The 18,537-nt window shown below is 49.6% G+C and overlaps 1 protein-coding gene across 1 annotated transcript in view; it reads right to left on the bottom strand.

Moving 5' to 3' along the window:
• Positions 1-18,537, bottom strand: part of LOC138671517 (uncharacterized) — a 573,650-nt gene that overhangs the window by 397,395 nt on the left and 157,718 nt on the right. The window lies entirely within an intron of this gene.

Below are 18,537 nucleotides of genomic sequence, written 5' to 3' on the forward strand. Positions count from 1 at the left end.
ATGTCTATAAATTCTTTTGCTAACTCTTCTTGGCTTTCAGGTCCAAAGTTTCTGCTGGAACAGAAGGGAAGTGAATGTGTCCAGGAAGTCTTTAGCATCCAGGATCCGGATGATGATCCAGAAGTCCGCTCCTAGGTCAGTGCTCTGGCCACGAACGCTAAACCAACCTCCACCTACGGTTGCCAGCGCTTCGAACGCTTCTCCAGTTGGATGTAACTCGTCAAGACTATTGCAAGGTTAATCCACATTGCGAGATCTCATCACAATTCACAAGGAGACAAAGTGTCACGGTTGGCATGTCTGCCAAAAACCACTCTCTACTAAGGACATTCCGGTAGGATAAACTATGAACAGAACACTGCACTAGTACTTTGTCCATTGGATTACAGTGGGTCAGAGATAGTTTGGCCTAGTGCGGCTTCTCTGATCCGAAGATGGGTTTTCCTTTGGATTATCTCAGGAACTGACTTAATGTCTTATCTTGTTTAACGTTGTTATTGCATTGCATGCATGTTTGGTTTCATTTTCTAGGTGGATGGACTTTATTTCAAGGACATTAATATAGTGAAATCCCTTACGGAATTTCAGACAGGTAGTGTGCTGTTCCGTGTAAGTTGTATTCTTTAGTTTTATGCATCTTCATGCTGTGTATGTTGTTATATTTAACTCTGCTGCCACCCAATGGCCTTTTTCCGCATGGCAGCTTGTTATTCATTATTTCTTGTGGGTATGTCTTTCACTTCTGGTTCAGGGGTCAAGTCTTCTCTTCCTCTGGCAGCCATTTTCAGTTTACTTTCTGTTGTGAGAGGACACGCTCTTTAACTGGCTTAGGAAGGCATCAGTCTTTCGACCACTCACTCTCTTTTGTTGCTCACACTTGCAATCACACTTGGTGCTACATCTTACTGAACCTTGTCTACACCTGCATTTCTGGAGAAAGTACTGTATTACCAGTTATACCCTGTATGTCCAGATTTCCAAATAAATCCCTGGTGTGCATCATCTCTTCGGACGCTGAGCAGCATTGGTCCTGTCTGCCTCATTTTGAGAAAATACGAAGGTACGATTCTCTCTCACAACGCTTATTAATCAACCATACCTCCATTCGCCTCATGTAGGGACAGAACAAATCTAATTTGTAATGTTTAGTAAAGGAATGGACCGAGGACCAGGCAGCTCTGCAAATCTGTGTGGAGATGGAGCTGTGGCCACTAGATGGAGCTGTTGTGCTGCCTGGAGCTGGAACTGTGGGTACTAGATGGAGCTGTTGTGCTATGTGAAGATGGAGCTGTGGGCACCAGATGGAGCTGTTGTGCTGCGTGGAGCTGTGGGCACTAGACGGAGCTGTTGTGCTATGTGGAGATGGAGCTGTGGGCACCAGATGGAGTTGTTGTGCTGCGTGGAGCTGGAGCTGGAGCTGTGGGAACTAGATGGAGCTGTTGTGCTGCTTGGAGCTGGAGCTGTGGGCACGAGATGGAGCTGTTGTGCTGTGTGGAGCTGGAGCTGCGGGCACTAGATGGAGCTGTTGTGCTGCGTGGAGCTGGAGCTGTGGGCACTAGATGGAGCTGTTGTGCTGCGTGGAGCTGGAGCTGTGGGCACTAGATGGAGCTGTTGTGCTACATGGAGCAGGAGCTGTGGGCACTAGATGGAGCTGTTGTGCTACATGGAGCAGATGCTGTGGGCACTAGATGGAGCTGTTGTGCTGCGTGGAGCAGGAGCTGTGGGCACTAGATGGAGCTGTTGTGTGCGTGGAGCTGGAACTGTGGGCACTAGATGGTGCTGTTGTGCTGCCTGGAGCTGGAGCTGTGGACACTAGATGGAGCTGTTGTGCTGCATGGAGCAGGAGCTGTGGGCACTAGATGGAGCTGTTGTGCTGTGTGAAGATGGAGCTGTGGGCACTAGATGGAGCTGTTGTGCTGCGTGGAGCTGAAGCTGTGGGCACTAGATGGAGCTGTTGTGCTGTTTGGAGCTGGAGCTGTTGGCACTAGATGGAGCTGTTGTGCTGTGTGGAGCTGGAGCTGTGGGCACTAGATGGAGCTGTTGTGCTGCATGGAGCTGTGGGAACTGCCGCACTAGATGGAGCTGTTGTGCTACATGGAGCTGTAACTGTGGGCACTAGATGGAGCTGTTGTGCTGCGTGGAGCTGGAGCTGTGGGCACTAGATGGAGCTGTTGTGCTGCGTGGAGCTGGAGCTGTGGGCACTAGATGGAGCTGTTGTGCTGTGTGGAGCTGGAGCTGTGGGCACTAGATGGAGCTGTTGTGCTGCGTGGAGCTGGAGCTGTGGACACTAGATGGAGCTATTGTGCTGCGTGGAGCTGGAGCTGTGGGCACTAGATGGAGCTGTTGTGCTGCGTGGAGCTGGAGCTGTGGGCACTAGATGGAGCTGTTGTGCTGTGTGGAGCTGGAGCTGTGGGCACTAGATGGAGCTGTTGTGCTACATGGAGCAGGAGCTGTGGGCACTAGATGGAGCTGTTGTGCTGTGTGGAGCTGTGGGCACTAGATGGAGCTGTTGTGCTACATGGATGTGGAGATGTGGGCACTAGATGGAGCTGTTGTGCTGTGTGGAGCTGGAGCTGTGGGCAGTAGATGGAGCTGTTGTGCTGCGTGGAGCTGGAGCTGTGGGCACTAGATGGAGCTGTTGTGCTGTGTGGAGCTGGAGCTGTGGGCACTAGATGGTGCTGTTGTGCTGCCTGGAGCTGGAGCTGTGGACACTAGATGGAGCTGTTGTGCTGCATGGAGCAGGAGCTGTGGGCACTAGATGGAGCTGTTGTGCTGTGTGAAGATGGAGCTGTGGGCACTAGATGGAGCTGTTGTGCTGCGTGGAGCTGGAGCTGTTGGCACCAGATAGAGCTGTTGTGCTGCCTGGAGCTGGAGCTGTGGACACTAGATGGAGCTGTTGTGCTGCGTAGAGCTGGAACTGTGGGCACTAGATGGAGCTGTTGTGCTGCGTGGAGATGGAGCTGTGGGCACTAGATGGAGCTGTTGTGCTGTGTGCAGCTGGAGCTGTGGGCACTAGATGGAGCTGTTTTGCTGTGTGGAGCTGCAGCTGTGGGCACTAGATGGAGCTGTTGTGCTGTGTGGAGCTGGAGCTGTGTGCACTAGATGGAGCTGTTGTGCTGCTTGGAGCTGGAGCTGTGGACACTAGATGGAGCTGTTGCGCTGCCTGGAGCTGGAGCTGTGGACACTAGATGGAGCTATTGTGCTGCGTGGAGCTGGATCTGTGGGCACTAGATGGAGCTGTTTTGCTGTGTGGAGCTGGAGCTGTGGGCACTAGATGGAGCTGTTGTGCTGCGTGGAGCTGGAACTGTGGGCACTAGATGGAGCTGTTGTGCAGTGTGGAGCTGGAGCTGTTGTGCTGCCTGGAGCTGGAGCTGTGGACACTAGATGGAGCTGTTGTGCTGCATGGAGCTGTGGGAACTGCCGCACTAGATGGAGCTGTTGTGCTACATGGAGCTGTAACTGTGGGCACTAGATGGAGCTGTTGTGCTGTGTGGAGCTGGAGCTGTGCGCACTAGATGGAGCTGTTGTGCTGCTTGGAGCTGGAGCTGTGGGCACGAGATGGAGCTGTTGTGCTGTGTGGAGCTGGAGCTGTGGGCACTAGATGGAGCTGTTGTGCTGCGTGGAGCTGGAGCTGTGGGCACTAGATGGAGCTGTTGTGCTGCGTGGAGCTGGAGCTGTGGGCACTAGATGGAGCTGTTGTGCTGCGTGGAGCTGGAGCTGTGGGCACTAGATGGAGCTGTTGTGTGCATGGAGCTGGAACTGTGGGCACTAGATGGTGCTGTTGTGCTGCCTGGAGCTGGAGCTGTGGACACTAGATGGAGCTGTTGTGCTGCATGGAGCAGGAGCTGTGGGCACTAGATGGAGCTGTTGTGCTGTGTGAAGATGGAGCTGTGGGCACTAGATGGAGCTGTTGTGCTGCGTGGAGCTGGAGCTGTTGGCACCAGATAGAGCTGTTGTGCTGCCTGGAGCTGGAGCTGTGGACACTAGATGGAGCTGTTGTGCTGCGTAGAGCTGGAACTGTGGGCACTAGATGGAGCTGTTGTGCTGCGTGGAGATGGAGCTGTGGGCACTAGATGGAGCTGTTGTGCTGTGTGCAGCTGGAGCTGTGGGCACTAGATGGAGCTGTTTTGCTGTGTGGAGCTGCAGCTGTGGGCACTAGATGGAGCTGTTGTGCTGTGTGGAGCTGGAGCTGTGTGCACTAGATGGAGCTGTTGTGCTGCTTGGAGCTGGAGCTGTGGACACTAGATGGAGCTGTTGCGCTGCCTGGAGCTGGAGCTGTGGACACTAGATGGAGCTATTGTGCTGCGTGGAGCTGGATCTGTGGGCACTAGATGGAGCTGTTTTGCTGTGTGGAGCTGGAGCTGTGGGCACTAGATGGAGCTGTTGTGCTGCGTGGAGCTGGAACTGTGGGCACTAGATGGAGCTGTTGTGCAGTGTGGAGCTGGAGCTGTTGTGCTGCCTGGAGCTGGAGCTGTGGACACTAGATGGAGCTGTTGTGCTGCGTGGAGCTGGAACTGTGGGTACAAGATGGAGCTGTTGTGCTGCGTGGAGCTGGAACTGTGGGCACTAGATGGAGCTGTTGTGCTGCGTGGAGCTGGAGCTGTGGGCACTAGATGGAGCTGTTGTGCTGCATGGTGCTGGAACTGTGGGCACTAGATGGAGCTGTTGTGCTGCATGCAGCTGGAACTGTGGGTGTCACGATTCCCCTGACCGCTGTCACCAATTGGTCAGGATTCACACCGTGACCGTCACCCCTACGTCACGGGTCGGGGTGACTTTAGGCCAACAGACGGCTATCACATGTGCAGGGGGGCTTATCTTAGTTATCCCTCCACTGCTAACAATGTGATGAAAAACCACACACAAGGCTATTGACCTCTTAGTTTACAGCAGGGGCTTATTTTAGGTATCCCACTGCTTTTCTATATACCACGAACTGCAGGGATTTATGTATATCCCGCTTACAGTTCCACTTAACACTTGCAGCTCTCTGGCGCCCCCCTTACTCTCAGGTCAGATTAGGTACTGCACCTAGGGTAATTAGTCGCCAGAAAGGCTGCCTGCTATGTACTGGCTATTGGGCACGCTGCAGCGATGCGATAACTACTCCCACTCAGGCAGGAACAATAATTATCAAACCCGCAGTTGCTTCAGCATAATCCAATAGTCAGCGCACTTTCGCTGCCACCAGCTTCGATTAAACGGGTCCGAAGCTAACCCAACACAACAGTAACAGTAGCGTATTTTCCCTTCAAGAGACTTAGGGTACGGTTTAGAACAGGAGAACGAACCAATATATAATAGTATATCCCATTTAAAATTAATTAGGCAGTGCTTTATCAAAAATATTTTATAAAGAAGTTACAAATGAGACAATTGCAATTATGTACATGGGTAATTATAACATAAAGGGAATAAATGAGAAAAGCAACACTCACATGTTTAAAGCATGACAGGCATCCAGGCTAGTGGAGTTTTTCCATATGTCCCAGCTCATTTGGACGTGCTGCTGGCTTCAGAAGACAAGCAGTCCAGCAGGAGACATCAGCAGAAGAGACTGAGCTGGGGCTCCTGCCACAAACTTAATACCTTAAGGCTTTGACATCACAGAAGGGCTGGCTTATTCAGACCCTCCTCTCTCTACATTCTGCCTAAACTTTAAACTATTCTCTCTAATTTCTATAACTTCACTACAAAACATGACAGAGTCAGACCAAACCTATCATTCATCTCGGATTAACGTGAGCATTCTAATGAGATCAAATATGTCCTATCTGGGATACATATTTACAGAGAAAACCCTACTTCTTTACCAGACGGAGTTAGAACCCCGAGTTTCATGGGAGGTGTAGATACACCGAGTGAGACTATGAATATATATTTTCATGTTCCTAGCTTAAACATGGTGCATAATATCGTACCAAAACCAAACAAAGGATCTTTCATGAATTTTGGAGCCACTTTACCAGTTCTGACTAGTGAAGGTGGGAGGGGTGAGGGACTTTCCTCTGAGCCTGGAATTTACGACCCCAGGGCAATAAAACCCCCTTCTAGCATACAGTCCGTAACCCAGAGAGAAACAAGTAGAGTCAGCTAGTGAAGGGGGGGAGCCCCGGTGTCCTTGAGGCCTGTAGCAACATGGCCTCCCACAGTGACGTGCTGTACGTTGTCACACACCCTCCCAACCACACCACCCACCAAAAGAACTGCTGCATTAGGCCCTGAGGCCTTGGCTGGGGTGTTCTTCTGCTTGGTTGGGCAGGAGGGACTGATATGACCAGTCTGATGGCAGGTGTAACACGTGCGAGGTTCGGTGGTCGGTCTGGTGCTGTTGGCCACGGGGACAGGACCTCTGGTGTGTTGGCTGGCAGGGGTACTGGCGTTGGTTGCAGGCTTACCCCCTCTCCAGCTGGTGGTGACTGGCTTCCGCACTTCCGATCTACGGTTGGCCTCATAGGCATCGGCAATCTGCGCTGCTTTCGTCACGTCTTTGGGTTCTCTGTCCATCACGAACTGTCGCACCTCAGCTGGGCAAAGATGAAAGAACTGGTCTTTGATCATCAGGTCTCGCAGCTGTGCAAAGGTGGTCACTGACAGTCCTTGGGTCCACTGGTCAAAGTGGGTCCCCATTCCATGCACCACATCACTGTAACTGTCGTGTGGGCCACGTTGGAGGGTCCGGAACTTTCTACGGTACACCTCGGGTGTAAGCTGGTACTTGGCTATCAGAGCCTTTTTGATGGTCTCATAGTCACCATCTTGTTCTTGAGGGAGGGCAGCAAACGCCTCCAGAGCTTTACCTCTCAGCCCTGGTGTCAGGTATCGGGCCCATTCATCTGTAGGCAGCTGGTACTGCCTGCAGGCTTTCTCAAAGGCCCGCAAAAAAGTGTCCAAGTCCCCGTCCTTCTCCATAACAGGAAAGTGATCGGGCCGGGGCTTAGGTATCTGAGCGCTGCTGGGCTCACGTCTCTGGGCGGTGGAGGGCATCCCCCCCTGCCGGAGCATCTCCAGTTCATGTTCTCGCTGGGCTCGGCGCTCGGCTCTCTCAGCCTTCCGCTCAGATCGCTCGGCCTCTCGCTCGGCTCGCTCCTGGTATTGCTGGATCAGCTGCAGACGCCTCTCTAGGTCATCTGCGGAGCATTGTTGCAGAGCCATCTGCAGGAGGAGGTCTGCACCCCCCTGGTTGCCAGTAGGGCCCGTATTCAGTGGTTGGACCTCTGCTGCAGCACCATGTTCGCTTGTACTGGCTTCTGCGGCCTCTGGGCTCTGTGACCTGGCTTGGTCTGCTTCAAATTGCACCAGTTCAGCGACCATTTGAGTCTTGGTCTTCCCCTGGGGGTTCAGGCCATGGCACGTGCATATCCCAGCAAGAAAGTCCTTCTTCTGCTGGTTGTACCAGGCTTCCCCTTTCGCAGCCATGGTTGCCAAATAAAAGATAGGATAGAAAAACGAAGAGAAAGGGAGGGGATAATTACCAGTACGCAATTGTCTCACAACTAAAAAGCACTGAGTTCGTTCTCCAAACTTATTTGCGCAGAGTCCTCGCAAGAACTTTCTGCAAGTTTTTAGTGAGAGGAATGATTACTCAAACCAAATCACTAATGCTCTAAGATATCCCACCGCCTCGCCACCAATTGTCATGATTCCCCTGACCGCTGTCACCAATTGGTCAGGATTCACACCGTGACCGTCACCCCTACGTCACGGGTCGGGGTGACTTTAGGCCAACAGACGGCTATCACATGTGCAGGGGGGCTTATCTTAGTTATCCCTCCACTGCTAACAATGTGATGAAAAACCACACACAAGGCTATTGACCTCTTAGTTTACAGCAGGGGCTTATTTTAGGTATCCCACTGCTTTTCTATATACCACGAACTGCAGGGATTTATGTATATCCCGCTTACAGTTCCACTTATATAACAGAAAGCATGGAAAGTCTACTTCTAAAGCAGATAGATGAAGCTGCAACCCATAATGAGGTCCTGGTTATGGGGGACTTTAACTACCCGGATATTAACTGGGAAACAGAAACCTGTGAAACCCATAAAGGTAACAGGTTTCTGCTAATAACCAAGAAAAATTATCTTTCACAATTGGTGCAGAATCCAACCAGAGGAGCAGCACTTTTAGACCTAATACTATCTAATAGACCTGACAGAATAACAAATCTGCAGGTGGTTGGGCATTTAGGAAATAGCGACCACAATATTGTGCAGTTTCACCTGTCTTTCACTAGGGGGACTTGTCAGGGAGTCACAAAAACATTGAACTTTAGGAAGGCAAAGTTTGACCAGCTTAGAGATGCCCTTAATCTGGTAGACTGGGACAATATCCTCAGAAATGAGAATACAGATAATAAATGGGAAATGTTTAAGAACATCCTAAATAGGCAGTGTAAGCGGTTTATACCTTGTGGGAATAAAAGGACTAGAAATAGGAAAAACCCAATGTGGCTAAACAAAGAAGTAAGACAGGCAATTAACAGTAAAAAGAAAGCATTTGCACTACTAAAGCAGGATGGCACCATTGAAGCTCTAAAAAACCATAGGGAGAAAAATACTTTATCTAAAAAACTAATTAAAGCTGCCAAAAAGGAAACAGAGAAGCACATTGCTAAGGAGAGTAAAACTAATCCCAAACTGTTCTTCAACTATATCAATAGTAAAAGAATAAAAACTGAAAATGTAGGCCCCTTAAAAAATAGTGAGGAAAGAATGGTTGTAGATGACGAGGAAAAAGCTAACATATTAAACACCTTCTTCTCCACGGTATTCACGGTGGAAAATGAAATGCTAGGTGAAATCCCAAGAAACAATGAAAACCCTATATTAAGGGTCACCAATCTAACCCAAGAAGAGGTGCGAAACCGGCTAAATAAGATTAAAATAGATAAATCTCCGGGTCCGGATGGCATACACCCACGAGTACTAAGAGAACTAAGTAATGTAATAGATAAACCATTATTTCTTATTTTTAGTGACTCTATAGCGACAGGGTCTGTTCCGCAGGACTGGCGCATAGCAAATGTGGTGCCAATATTCAAAAAGGGCTCTAAAAGTGAACCTGGAAATTATAGGCCAGTAAGTCTAACCTCTATTGTTGGTAAAATATTTGAAGGGTTTCTGAGGGATGTTATTCTGGATTATCTCAATGAGAATAACTGTTTAACTCCATATCAGCATGGGTTTATGAGAAATCGCTCCTGTCAAACCAATCTAATCAGTTTTTATGAAGAGGTAAGCTATAGACTGGACCACGGTGAGTCATTGGACGTGGTATATCTCGATTTTTCCAAAGCGTTTGATACCGTGCCGCACAAGAGGTTGGTACATAAAATGAGAATGCTTGGTCTGGGGGAAAATGTGTGTAAATGGGTTAGTAACTGGCTTAGTGATAGAAAGCAGAGGGTGGTTATAAATGGTATAGTCTCTAACTGGGTCGCTGTGACCAGTGGGGTACCGCAGGGGTCAGTATTGGGACCTGTTCTCTTCAACATATTCATTAATGATCTGGTAGAAGGTTTACACAGTAAAATATCGATATTTGCAGATGATACAAAACTATGTAAAGCAGTTAATACAAGAGAAGATAGTATTCTGCTACAGATGGATCTGGATAAGTTGGAAACTTGGGCTGAAAGGTGGCAGATGAGGTTTAACAATGATAAATGTAAGGTTATACACATGGGAAGAGGGAATCAATATCACCATTACACACTGAACGGGAAACCACTGGGTAAATCTGACAGGGAGAAGGACTTGGGGATCCTAGTTAATGATAAACTTACCTGGAGCAGCCAGTGCCAGGCAGCAGCTGCCAAGGCAAACAGGATCATGGGGTGCATTAAAAGAGGTCTGGATACACATGATGAGAGCATTATACTGCCTCTGTACAAATCCCTAGTTAGACCGCACATGGAGTACTGTGTCCAGTTTTGGGCACCGGTGCTCAGGAAGGATATAATGGAACTAGAGAGAGTACAAAGGAGGGCAACAAAATTAATAAAGGGGATGGGAGAACTACAATACCCAGATAGATTAGCGAAATTAGGATTATTTAGTCTAGAAAAAAGACGACTGAGGGGCGATCTAATAACCATGTATTAGTATATAAGGGGACAATACAAATATCTCGCTGAGGATCTGTTTATACCAAGGAAGGTGACGGGCACAAGGGGGCATTCTTTGCGTCTGGAGGAGAGAAGGTTTTTTCACCAACATAGAAGAGGATTCTTTACTGTTAGGGCAGTGAGAATCTGGAATTGCTTGCCTGAGGAGGTGGTGATGGCGAACTCAGTCGAGGGGTTCAAGAGAGGCCTGGATGTCTTCCTGGAGCAGAACAATATTGTATCATACAATTATTAGGTTCTGTAGAAGGACGTAGATCTGGGTATTTATTATGATGGAATATAGGCTGAACTGGATGGACAAATGTCTTTTTTCGGCCTTACTAACTATGTTACTATGTTACTATGTTACTTAACACTTGCAGCTCTCTGGCGCCCCCCTTACTCTCAGGTCAGATTAGGTACTGCACCTAGGGTAATTAGTCGCCAGAAAGGCTGCCTGCTATGTACTGGCTATTGGGCACGCTGCAGCGACGCAATAACTACTCCCACTCAGGCAGGAACAATAATTATCAAACCCGCAGTTGCTTCAGCATAATCCAACAGTCAGCGCACTTTCGCTGCCACCAGCTTCGATTAAACGGGTCCGAAGCTAACCCAACACAACAGTAACAGTAGCGTATTTTCCCTTCAAGAGACTTAGGGTACGGTTTAGAACAGGAGAACGAACTAATATATAATAGTATATCCCATTTAAAATTAATTAGGCAGTGCTTTATCAAAAATATTTTATAAAGAAGTTACAAATGAGACAATTGCAATTATGTACATGGGTAATTATAACATAAAGGGAATAAATGAGAAAAGCAACACTCACATGTTTAAAGCATGACAGGCATCCAGGCTAGTGGAGTTTTTCCATATGTCCCAGCTCATTTGGACGTGCTGCTGGCTTCAGAAGACAAGCAGTCCAGCAGGAGACATCAGCAGAAGAGACTGAGCTGGGGCTCCTGCCACAAACTTAATACCTTAAGGCTTTGACATCACAGAAGGGCTGGCTTATTCAGACCCTCCTCTCTCTACATTCTGCCTAAACTTTAAACTATTCTCTCTAATTTCTATAACTTCACTACAAAACATGACAGAGTCAGACCAAACCTATCATTCATCTCGGATTAACGTGAGCATTCTAATGAGATCAAATATGTCCTATCTGGGATACATATTTACAGAGAAAACCCTACTTCTTTACCAGACGGAGTTAGAAACCCAAGTTTCATGGGAGGTGTAGATACACCGAGTGAGACTATGAATATATATTTTCATGTTCCTAGCTTAAACATGGTGCATAATATCGTACCAAAACCAAACAAAGGATCTTTCATGAATTTTGGAGCCACTTTACCAGTTCTGACTAGTGAAGGTGGGAGGGGTGAGGGACTTTCCTCTGAGCCTGGAATTTACGACCCCAGGGCAATAAAACCCCCTTCTAGCATACAGTCCGTAGCCCAGAGAGAAACAAGTAGAGTCAGCTAGTGAAGGGGGGGGGGGGGTTTAGCCCACCTCATGAGCTGACGAGCAACTAAACTTATGATATTTCATACCATATCGTGACAGTGGGCACTAGATGGAGCTGTTGTGCTGCGTGGAGCTGGAGCTGTGGGCACTAGATGGAACTGTTGTGCTGCATGGTGCTGGAGCTGTGGGCACTAGATGGAGCTGTTGTGCCGTGTGGAGCTGGAGCTGTGGGCACTAGATGGAGCTGTTGTGCTGCATGGTGCTGGAGCTGTGGGCACTAGATGGAGCTGTTGTGCTGCGTGGAGCTGGAGCTGTGGGCACTAGATGGAGCTGTTGTGCTGCGTGGAGCTGGAGCTGTGGGCACTAGATAGAGCTGTTGTGCTGCATGGTGCTGGAACTGTGGGAACTAGATGGAGCTGTTGTGCTGCGTGGAGCTGGAACTGTGGGCACTAGATGGAGCTGTTGTGCCACCTGGAGATGGAGCTGTGGGCACTAGATGGAGCTGTTGTGCTGCGTGGAGCTGTGGGCACTAGATGGAGCTGTTGTGCTGCGTGGAGCTGGAGCTGTGGGCACTAGATGGAGCTGTTGTGCTGCATGGTGCTGGAACTGTGGGCACTAGATGGAGCTGTTGTGCCGTGTGGAGCTGGAGCTGTGGGCACTAGATGGAGCTGTTGTGCTGCATGGAGCTGGAACTTTGGGCACTAGATGGAGCTGTTGTGCCGCCTGGAGATGGAGCTGTGGGCACTAGATGGAGCTGTTGTGCTGCGTGGAGCTGTGGGCACTAGATGGAGCTGTTGTGCTGCATGGAGCTGGAACTGTGGGCACTAGATGGAGCTGTTGTGCTGCGTGAAGCTGGAGCTGTGGGCACTAGATGGAGCTGTTGTGCTGCATGGAGCTGGAACTGTGGGCACTAGATGGAGCTGTTGTGCTGCATGAAGCTGGAGCTGTGGGCACTAGATGGAGCTGTTGTGCGGCATGGAGCTGGAGCTGTGGGCACTAGATGGAGCTGTTGTGCTGCATGGAGCTGGAACGGTGGGCACTAGATGGAGCTGTTGTGCTGCGTGAAGCTGGAGCTGTGGGCACTAGATGGAGCTGTTGTGCTGCGTGGATATGGAGTTGTGGGCACTAGATGGAGCTCTTGTGCTGTGTGAAGCAGGAGCTGTGGGCACTAGATGGAGCTGTTGTGCTGCGTGGAGCTGTGGGCACTAGATGGAGCTGTTGTGCTGCATGGAGCTGGAACTGTGGGCACTAGATGGAGCTGTTGTGCTGCGTGAAGCTGGAGCTGTGGGCACTAGATGGAGCTGTTGTGCTGCATGGAGCTGGAACTGTGGGCACTAGATGGAGCTGTTGTGCTGCGTGAAGCTGGAGCTGTGGGCACTAGATGGAGCTGTTGTGCTACATGGAGCTGGAGCTGTGGACACTAGATGGAGCTGTTGTGCTGCGTGGAGCTGGAGCTGTGGGCACTAGATGGAGCTGTTGTGCTGCATGGAGCAGGAGCTGTGGGCACTAGATGGAGCTGTTGTGCCGCCTGGAGATGGAGCTGTGGGCACTAGATGGAGCTGTTGTGCTACATGGAGCAGGAGCTGTGGGCACTAGATAGAGCTGTTGTGCTACATGGAGCTGGAGCTGTGGGCACTAGATGGAGCTGTTGTGCTGTGTGGAGCTGTGGGCACTAGATGGAGCTGTTGTGCTGCATGGAGCAGGAGCTGTGGGCCCTAGATGGAGCTGTTGTGCTATGTGGATATGGAGCTGTGGGCACTAGATGGAGCTGTTGTGCTGCGTGGAGCTGGAGCTGTGGGCACTAGATGGAGCTGTTGTGCTGCGTGGAGCTGTGGGCCCTAGATGGAGCTGTTGTGCTATGTGGATATGGAGCTGTGAGCACTAGATGGAGCTGTTGTGCTCTGTGGAGCTGGAGCTGTGGGCACTAGATGGAGCTGTTGTGCTGCGTGGAGCTGTGGGCACTAGATGGAGCTGTTGTGCTATGTGGACATGGAGCGGTGGGCACTAGATGGAGCTGTTGTGCTGCCTGGAGCTGGAGCTGTGGGCACTAGATGGAGCTGTTGTGCTGCGTGGAGCTGGAGCTGTGGGCACTAGATGGAGCTGTTGTGCTGCGTGGAGCTGGAGCTGTGGGCACTAGATGGAGCTGTTGTGCTGTGTGAAGATGGAGCTGTGGGCACTAGATGGAGCTGTTGTGCTGCGTGGAGCTGGAGCTGTTGGCACCAGATAGAGCTGTTGTGCTGCCTGGAGCTGGAGCTGTGGACACTAGATGGAGCTGTTGTGCTGCGTAGAGCTGGAACTGTGGGCACTAGATGGAGCTGTTGTGCTGTGTGGAGCTGGAGCTGTGTGCACTAGATGGAGCTGTTGTGCTGCTTGGAGCTGGAGCTGTGGACACTAGATGGAGCTGTTGCGCTGCCTGGAGCTGGAGCTGTGGACACTAGATGGAGCTATTGTGCTGCGTGGAGCTGGATCTGTGGGCACTAGATGGAGCTGTTTTGCTGTGTGGAGCTGGAGCTGTGGGCACTAGATGGAGCTGTTGTGCTGCGTGGAGCTGGAACTGTGGGCACTAGATGGAGCTGTTGTGCAGTGTGGAGCTGGAGCTGTTGTGCTGCCTGGAGCTGGAGCTGTGGACACTAGATGGAGCTGTTGTGCTGCGTGGAGCTGGAACTGTGGGTACAAGATGGAGCTGTTGTGCTGCGTGGAGCTGGAACTGTGGGCACTAGATGGAGCTGTTGTGCTGCGTGGAGCTGGAGCTGTGGGCACTAGATGGAGCTGTTGTGCTGCATGGTGCTGGAACTGTGGGCACTAGATGGAGCTGTTGTGCTGCATGCAGCTGGAACTGTGGGTGTCACGATTCCCCTGACCGCTGTCACCAATTGGTCAGGATTCACACCGTGACCGTCACCCCTACGTCACGGGTCGGGGTGACTTTAGGCCAACAGACGGCTATCACATATGCAGGGGGGCTTATCTTAGTTATCCCTCCACTGCTAACAATGTGATGAAAAACCACACACAAGGCTATTGACCTCTTAGTTTACAGCAGGGGCTTATTTTAGGTATCCCACTGCTTTTCTATATACCACGAACTGCAGGGATTTATGTATATCCCGCTTACAGTTCCACTTAACACTTGCAGCTCTCTGGCGCCCCCCTTACTCTCAGGTCAGATTAGGTACTGCACCTAGGGTAATTAGTCGCCAGAAAGGCTGCCTGCTATGTACTGGCTATTGGGCACGCTGCAGCGATGCGATAACTACTCCCACTCAGGCAGGAACAATAATTATCAAACCCGCAGTTGCTTCAGCATAATCCAATAGTCAGCGCACTTTCGCTGCCACCAGCTTCGATTAAACGGGTCCGAAGCTAACCCAACACAACAGTAACAGTAGCGTATTTTCCCTTCAAGAGACTTAGGGTACGGTTTAGAACAGGAGAACGAACCAATATATAATAGTATATCCCATTTAAAATTAATTAGGCAGTGCTTTATCAAAAATATTTTATAAAGAAGTTACAAATGAGACAATTGCAATTATGTACATGGGTAATTATAACATAAAGGGAATAAATGAGAAAAGCAACACTCACATGTTTAAAGCATGACAGGCATCCAGGCTAGTGGAGTTTTTCCATATGTCCCAGCTCATTTGGACGTGCTGCTGGCTTCAGAAGACAAGCAGTCCAGCAGGAGACATCAGCAGAAGAGACTGAGCTGGGGCTCCTGCCACAAACTTAATACCTTAAGGCTTTGACATCACAGAAGGGCTGGCTTATTCAGACCCTCCTCTCTCTACATTCTGCCTAAACTTTAAACTATTCTCTCTAATTTCTATAACTTCACTACAAAACATGACAGAGTCAGACCAAACCTATCATTCATCTCGGATTAACGTGAGCATTCTAATGAGATCAAATATGTCCTATCTGGGATACATATTTACAGAGAAAACCCTACTTCTTTACCAGACGGAGTTAGAACCCCGAGTTTCATGGGAGGTGTAGATACACCGAGTGAGACTATGAATATATATTTTCATGTTCCTAGCTTAAACATGGTGCATAATATCGTACCAAAACCAAACAAAGGATCTTTCATGAATTTTGGAGCCACTTTACCAGTTCTGACTAGTGAAGGTGGGAGGGGTGAGGGACTTTCCTCTGAGCCTGGAATTTACGACCCCAGGGCAATAAAACCCCCTTCTAGCATACAGTCCGTAACCCAGAGAGAAACAAGTAGAGTCAGCTAGTGAAGGGGGGGAGCCCCGGTGTCCTTGAGGCCTGTAGCAACATGGCCTCCCACAGTGACGTGCTGTACGTTGTCACACACCCTCCCAACCACACCACCCACCAAAAGAACTGCTGCATTAGGCCCTGAGGCCTTGGCTGGGGTGTTCTTCTGCTTGGTTGGGCAGGAGGGACTGATATGACCAGTCTGATGGCAGGTGTAACACGTGCGAGGTTCGGTGGTCGGTCTGGTGCTGTTGGCCACGGGGACAGGACCTCTGGTGTGTTGGCTGGCAGGGGTACTGGCGTTGGTTGCAGGCTTACCCCCTCTCCAGCTGGTGGTGACTGGCTTCCGCACTTCCGATCTACGGTTGGCCTCATAGGCATCGGCAATCTGCGCTGCTTTCGTCACGTCTTTGGGTTCTCTGTCCATCACGAACTGTCGCACCTCAGCTGGGCAAAGATGAAAGAACTGGTCTTTGATCATCAGGTCTCGCAGCTGTGCAAAGGTGGTCACTGACAGTCCTTGGGTCCACTGGTCAAAGTGGGTCCCCATTCCATGCACCACATCACTGTAACTGTCGTGTGGGCCACGTTGGAGGGTCCGGAACTTTCTACGGTACACCTCGGGTGTAAGCTGGTACTTGGCTATCAGAGCCTTTTTGATGGTCTCATAGTCACCATCTTGTTCTTGAGGGAGGGCAGCAAACGCCTCCAGAGCTTTACCTCTCAGCCCTGGTGTCAGGTATCGGGCCCATTCATCTGTAGGCAGCTGGTACTGCCTGCAGGCTTTCTCAAAGGCCCGCAAAAAAGTGTCCAAGTCCCCGTCCTTCTCCATAACAGGAAAGTGATCGGGCCGGGGCTTAGGTATCTGAGCGCTGCTGGGCTCACGTCTCTGGGCGGTGGAGGGCATCCCCCCCTGCCGGAGCATCTCCAGTTCATGTTCTCGCTGGGCTCGGCGCTCGGCTCTCTCAGCCTTCCGCTCAGATCGCTCGGCCTCTCGCTCGGCTCGCTCCTGGTATTGCTGGATCAGCTGCAGACGCCTCTCTAGGTCATCTGCGGAGCATTGTTGCAGAGCCATCTGCAGGAGGAGGTCTGCACCCCCCTGGTTGCCAGTAGGGCCCGTATTCAGTGGTTGGACCTCTGCTGCAGCACCATGTTCGCTTGTACTGGCTTCTGCGGCCTCTGGGCTCTGTGACCTGGCTTGGTCTGCTTCAAATTGCACCAGTTCAGCGACCATTTGAGTCTTGGTCTTCCCCTGGGGGTTCAGGCCATGGCACGTGCATATCCCAGCAAGAAAGTCCTTCTTCTGCTGGTTGTACCAGGCTTCCCCTTTCGCAGCCATGGTTGCCAAATAAAAGATAGGATAGAAAAACGAAGAGAAAGGGAGGGGATAATTACCAGTACGCAATTGTCTCACAACTAAAAAGCACTGAGTTCGTTCTCCAAACTTATTTGCGCAGAGTCCTCGCAAGAACTTTCTGCAAGTTTTTAGTGAGAGGAATGATTACTCAAACCAAATCACTAATGCTCTAAGATATCCCACCGCCTCGCCACCAATTGTCATGATTCCCCTGACCGCTGTCACCAATTGGTCAGGATTCACACCGTGACCGTCACCCCTACGTCACGGGTCGGGGTGACTTTAGGCCAACAGACGGCTATCACATGTGCAGGGGGGCTTATCTTAGTTATCCCTCCACTGCTAACAATGTGATGAAAAACCACACACAAGGCTATTGACCTCTTAGTTTACAGCAGGGGCTTATTTTAGGTATCCCACTGCTTTTCTATATACCACGAACTGCAGGGATTTATGTATATCCCGCTTACAGTTCCACTTATATAACAGAAAGCATGGAAAGTCTACTTCTAAAGCAGATAGATGAAGCTGCAACCCATAATGAGGTCCTGGTTATGGGGGACTTTAACTACCCGGATATTAACTGGGAAACAGAAACCTGTGAAACCCATAAAGGTAACAGGTTTCTGCTAATAACCAAGAAAAATTATCTTTCACAATTGGTGCAGAATCCAACCAGAGGAGCAGCACTTTTAGACCTAATACTATCTAATAGACCTGACAGAATAACAAATCTGCAGGTGGTTGGGCATTTAGGAAATAGCGACCACAATATTGTGCAGTTTCACCTGTCTTTCACTAGGGGGACTTGTCAGGGAGTCACAAAAACATTGAACTTTAGGAAGGCAAAGTTTGACCAGCTTAGAGATGCCCTTAATCTGGTAGACTGGGACAATATCCTCAGAAATGAGAATACAGATAATAAATGGGAAATGTTTAAGAACATCCTAAATAGGCAGTGTAAGCGGTTTATACCTTGTGGGAATAAAAGGACTAGAAATAGGAAAAACCCAATGTGGCTAAACAAAGAAGTAAGACAGGCAATTAACAGTAAAAAGAAAGCATTTGCACTACTAAAGCAGGATGGCACCATTGAAGCTCTAAAAAACCATAGGGAGAAAAATACTTTATCTAAAAAACTAATTAAAGCTGCCAAAAAGGAAACAGAGAAGCACATTGCTAAGGAGAGTAAAACTAATCCCAAACTGTTCTTCAACTATATCAATAGTAAAAGAATAAAAACTGAAAATGTAGGCCCCTTAAAAAATAGTGAGGAAAGAATGGTTGTAGATGACGAGGAAAAAGCTAACATATTAAACACCTTCTTCTCCACGGTATTCACGGTGGAAAATGAAATGCTAGG

This window comes from Ranitomeya imitator, chromosome 3 (assembly GCF_032444005.1).
Source record: "Ranitomeya imitator isolate aRanImi1 chromosome 3, aRanImi1.pri, whole genome shotgun sequence".
NCBI lineage: Eukaryota > Metazoa > Chordata > Amphibia > Anura > Dendrobatidae > Ranitomeya > Ranitomeya imitator.